Source organism: Vigna unguiculata, chromosome 4 (assembly GCF_004118075.2).
Source record: "Vigna unguiculata cultivar IT97K-499-35 chromosome 4, ASM411807v1, whole genome shotgun sequence".
Classification (NCBI taxonomy): domain Eukaryota; kingdom Viridiplantae; phylum Streptophyta; class Magnoliopsida; order Fabales; family Fabaceae; genus Vigna; species Vigna unguiculata.
Window position 1 is genome coordinate 6,041,259 of NC_040282.1, and position 5,847 is coordinate 6,047,105.

At 36.9% G+C, this 5,847-nt stretch overlaps 1 long non-coding RNA gene across 1 annotated transcript; it reads right to left on the bottom strand.

Moving 5' to 3' along the window:
* Window positions 1–936: 936 nt before the first annotated feature.
* On the bottom strand, window positions 937–2,502 carry LOC114182368. Its single transcript, XR_003604075.1, has 2 exons — window positions 2,039–2,502; window positions 937–1,837 (listed from the first exon to the last, which is right to left on the bottom strand). It is a non-coding gene; the product is annotated as an uncharacterized LOC114182368 (long non-coding RNA).
* Window positions 2,503–5,847: the final 3,345 nt, after the last annotated feature.

Sequence of the window (5,847 nt, forward strand, 5' to 3'; positions counted from 1 at the left end):
GTTCTATCACATGAAAAGGGTCATGAATATATTTACGAAGTTGAGACACATGAAAAACATTGTGAAGTTTCGAAAGGTTTGGAGGTAAAGCAATTTGGTATGCGACATAACCAATTCTTTTAAGGATTTGATAAGGATCGATGAATTTGGGTGTAAGTTTTCTAGATTTGAGAGTTGTACCAACCCTAGTTACAGGTGTAACTTTCAAGAAAACATGATCTCCTTCTTCAAACTCGAGGGGTTTCCTTTGTTTGTCATAGTAACTTTTATGCCTATATTGAGAAGTTTTCATCTTTTCCCTGATCATTTTAATCTTCTCAGTTGCTTGTTGAATTACCTCTGGACCCAAAACTAAGGAATTTCCATTCTCATACCAACACAATGGGGTTCTACATCTTCTCCCATATAGAGCATCATATGGAGCCATTCCTATGCTTGAGTGGAAACTATTGTTATAAGTGAACTCTATCAGTGGTAGAAATTGCTCCCAACTTTTAGTTTGTTCTAAAACACAGGTGTCAACACTCAATTTCGTCCGAATTGTATTTTATTTTTTTATTTTATTATTATTATTATTATCTTATTTTACTTTGATTTTATTATGTCTTTTTATCTTTCTTTTTTTTATTTCTTTTTTTCTTTGTTTTCAATTTTATTCATATTTATTTTATTTTTTGTCTTTTACTATTTATTATTTAAAAAAAAGAAAAAAGAAGGAAAAAGGAAAACGAATTAAAAAAGGGGAAAGAAAAAAAAAGATTTGAAAAAAAGAGTAAAGAAAAAAAAGGTGTGGAGCATTCAATTTTCTGGGTAGGCTAGCCTTTCCTCATTTGGTACCCACCCTGGAACATTCCTGAAACATGCAGTAGCTGAACTGCTGCTACTCATCACACAAAAAGGAAATTAAATCAGTATAGTTGTATATGCATGGATTGATTGAAAAGGGAAAATGGACTCTATTGCAGACAGAACAAGGCGAGGAAGCAACCACCACTTCACACCTTTGTACATCTCTCAAACCATGAACAAAAGGAGGGATCTCATAAATATGAAAAAGGGAGAGAACACTCGGGGGAGAGGATACAATTCATGTAGAGAAACAGATAGGTGCATACATTAAACACGAAAAAAGGAAAAGAGACTCAGTCTTCTTAGCTCTCAATTTTCTTAGCTCCCAGGACCCTCGAACCAACTAAAAGGATAGAGCAACAAAGGGGAGGATAGCACTTGGAAAGAAAAAAGCAAGCGAGCCAAGGAGGAAAGAGTGGTTTGAGACGAGAACCCACCAATAGAAACTGCACTGGTAGAGACTACAAGAGGTAAGTATACTTGAATATTTGAACGTTTAAGGTGAAACTGATGTTGTTGTGTTGTGCTTGAGAATGAATAAAATGTAGTCATGTATATTGAGCTTTGCGTGTCATATATTTGGCTCATTGAATCTGTTGTGTACATTACTATACTAATGTTGCTTGAATCCTCCGTTATCACCCTCGACTTACGCCCTCATCGTACCTCCAGCCTTTGACAAAATTATATCACCATCATCCTTTCAATTCCCTCATTCATTCACCTTCATCAAAACCAACCATCCTCATATTTCTTCTCTTGCAGCCTACACTTGGAATAGAACCCTTCACCATCATCCATCAACCAATACACACAAAACCAAATTCAACTCCAGCCCTGCCAAAACCAATACACCGTCACCCCCATCTTCCACAAGGTTCACCGTCAATCTTTATTCACCCCTCTTCAACACGCATTATCATCTTCATTATCCCATCGCACTCAACATAAACACCAATCATTCCCATTATCACAGCACCATTCCAACCTGCAAATAGAACACACAAGCAAATCACACACACTCTTCATCAAAGAAACCACTCATTGTTCCTCTTACAACCCCATCCTTGCAATCTCCATTCACACCGAACCGAAACCCCCTATTCCATTCCAGCATCAAACACTCAAGCCTTTTTCCCAATAGCATACTTCCAATCATAACAGAGAAACAAAGAAGAAAGAAAATCACCGCCGGCGAGTCGGAGCTCTGAATGGTGGAGTGTGGTCGAGTGACGTTTGCGGACCTAGTCGTGGTGTTGCTGACACGGTGGTGGAGAGTCAAAGAGGCTAGGACGCCTTTCTCTCTCACGGGAAGAAGAAATAAGAGAAAAAAAGGCGATTCAGGAAGCTTGGCATCATCGGCGACACACTCTGGTCACGGCAGCAGCAGCGCTCACGGTGGTGGTCACAGGCACTGCGTCAGTGGTGTCTTCATGAAGAAGAAGCAGCCCCTATCTCGCACGCGGGAAAAAGAAACAAGGAAAAGAAGCGACTCAGGTAGCTTAGTTCTCGTCGGCGACATCATCGATGGTGACTAGCGTCGATGGTGTCATCTCTCGCCGGTGGTAGGACCTGCAGTGGCGGCACGAGCGTTGTGGTATGTGGTGATGGGAAGAAGAGCTGCGTGCGTAGAGGGGTTATGATCTTAATTAAGGTTTTAGTTGGATTTAGAAAGAGTTGAACACTTTTGCTTCGCGCACCCTCCTTTTTCAATCTCTGCACCTCCATTTTCTATGTGGCCTAATGTGTATTTCTTCTTTGTGCAATATCCTGTTTTACTGATCTTACTCCTCATGTTTTATTGTCATTTTTGGGCTTGTTTTCTTTCTTTACTTCCCGCACCTTTAACTCATTTCTCTCACCCTCCTTTGCTTTGGAAACTCCTTTGTGCACCTCCATAATTGCTGATCTTGCACCCCGTATCATCGTATATTATTTTTGGGTATGTTGTTGTGTTTACTTTGTGCACCCCCATAATCATTCATGTACCCCTATAATTTTGTTTACCACTTTTATCCTTCTTAAATAATTTCATCCTTTTATAATTTTTTTTATTTTTATTATTTAAAAACAAACAAATATATTTGAAAATTATAAAAATTACATATATAGAAAAGAATAAAAAAAAATTTCTCCTTCTCTTTATTGTGTCTGTCCTGTCGCTCGCACAGTGTGGCACTTATTTTCTAAAAATACTAAAAATATTTTCTTTTCTTTTGGTGTTTGTCCAGCCGTTCGCGTTGTGTGACACCATTTTTTAAATAATCTCAAAAACACCAAAAAATACAAAAAATTTCAAAATACAAAATATCAACATTTTCCAACAAATATCTTTTAAGAACTACGTGATCCTTGATTCTCCACCGTGAGATACGTAGGACCAAGGTCAGTCCTTGTCAGGTTCACCTCTCAAAAATTAAATCATTTTCTCAATTGTTTTCTCAAATATCTTTTAAAGAATAACGTAACCCTAATTTCTCATTTTGAATGAGAATACGAAGGACCAAGGTCAATCCTTGTCGGACCCAAAAAATAAAAAAATATTTTTGTTTCCTTTTAGCATTTTTGTCTTATTATTTTTGGGGAAAAATAACATTTTTGAAAACCACATCGATTTTTGCATTTTTAATTAAAAGTACCACCCTCGGGCGGGTGCTGTAGGGTGCTAACACCTTTCCTACGTGTAACTGACTCCCAGATCTAAAATCTGGTTTTTTGCAAACTTGTTTTATTTTTATGGTTTTCCACAGTTTTCCAGAATAACTGGTCGTGACTCCAAATCTCTTTTTAAACCTGTTTTCTTTTTTGGTTCGTCGACCCATCGCGATTCCAGTTGCGACAACAGGCTCTCAACAAGTCTTCTAAAGATTGGATAGTCCTTTCCGATTGTCCATCAGTTTGAGTGTGATAAGTTGAACTGAGCCTAACTTTTGTTCCCAAGGCTTTTTGTAAGCTATCCCAAAATATATAGGTGAAACGAGGGTCTCTATCAGAAATTATACTAGAAGGTACTCCATGTAGCATGATAATTTCTTTTATGTACAAATGAGCTAACTTTCTAACGAAAATTTAATTTTAATAGGTAAAAAGTGGGCAGATTTTGTTAATCTATCTACAATGACCCAAATTGCATCATGACCAGACACAATCTTTGGTAAACCTGTCACAAAATCCATGGATATGCTTTCCCATTTCCATTCTGAAACATCTAAGGATTGTAATTCCCCATAAGGCTTTCTATGTTCAACTTTTGTTTTTTGACACACTAGACAACGTGCGACGAACTCCACCACTGCTTTCTTCATCCCAGACCACCAAAACATTTTCTTCAAGTCTTAATACATCTTTGTAGCACCCGGATGAATACTTAAGCTACTTTTATGAGCTTCCTCCATTATCAACTTTTTCAACTCTTCTTTTGCAAGTATGCAAATTCTATCTCTAAACTTTATGATTCTATTTGAATCCTTATAGAATTCAGATTCCTTTCCTTCAACTTTTGCTATCAACTTTTCTTGCAAAAATTGATCTCTTTCTTGAGCTCTCTTTATTCCGTCTAAGAATTCACTTGATATTTTTAACATTCCTAAGCATATGCTATTGGGTCTAAGTTTTACAGCTAAGTTCAAGTCTCTGAATGATTCTATCACATCCAATTCTTTCACCATCATCATGGATGCATGTATAGACTTTCGACTCAAAGCATCCGTAACAACATTTGCTTTCCTAGGGTGATATTGCAACTCAAAGTCGTAATCCTTAAGAAATTTCATTCATCTACATTGTCTCGTGTTTAGCTCTTTTTGATCAAAAAGGTATTTTAAACTTTTATGGTCACTGAAAACTTCAAACCTTGCTCCATATAAATAATGTCCATATTTTCAACGCAAACATCACTGCAGCTAATTCCAAGTCATGTGTAGGATAATTAAGCTCATGTTGCTTGAGTTGCCGTGAAGCATAAGCTACAACTTTTCTTTCTTGCATCAACACACATCCTAATCCTTGTCCACATGCATCATAATATACCTCAAAATTTTTTTGTAGGGTCAGGAAGGATTAAAACAGGTGCAGATGTTAATTTTTTCTTCAACTCTTGAAAATTAAACTCACATGCTTCATTCCATTCGAAAGGTTATCCCTTACGTGTTAACTTAGTCAAAGGCAATGCTAATTTAGAAAATCCTTCAATGAATTTTCTATAGTACCCTGCCAATCCTAAGAAACTACGTATTTCTATGATATTCTTTGGTTGTTCCCAAAGCAATACCGCTTGAACCTTTGAGGGGACAACTGCAATGCCATTTTGTGATATCACATGTCCTAAAAATTGAATTTCTTTCAACAAGAATTCACACTTTGACCATTTTCCATACAATTGTCTTTCTCTGAGAATTTGTAACACAATCCTCAAATGTCTCTCATGTTCTTCATGATTTTTGGAGTAAATTAAAATGTCGTCAATGAAAACAACCACAAATTTATCCAAAAATTCATGAAAAATTTGATTCATATAATCCATGAAAATGGCAGGAGCATTGCTTACACCAAAAGGCATTACCAAGTACTCATAATGATTGTATCTTGTCCTACATGCTGTCTTTTGAATATCTTCCGCCTTGACTCGAATCTGATGATAGCCAGATTTTAACTCAATTTTGGAATATACCACAACACCTCTCAATTGATCCATCAAATCATCAATCCTTCGTAGAGGGTATTTGTTCTTAATGGTGATTTTGTTAAGCTGACGATAATCCATACACAACCTCATAGTGCCATCCTTTTTCTTGGCTAACAATACTGGCGCACCCCAAGGAAAAACACTTGGTCTGATGAATTATTTACCCAACAATTCTTCTATTTGTTTTTTCAACTCTGCTAACTCTAGAGGTGACATCTTGTAAGGGGTTACAGACACAGGTTTTGATCCTGGTACCAAGTCTATAGTGAATTATATTTCTCTTTGTGGAGGTAACCTAGGAACATCCTTCGGGA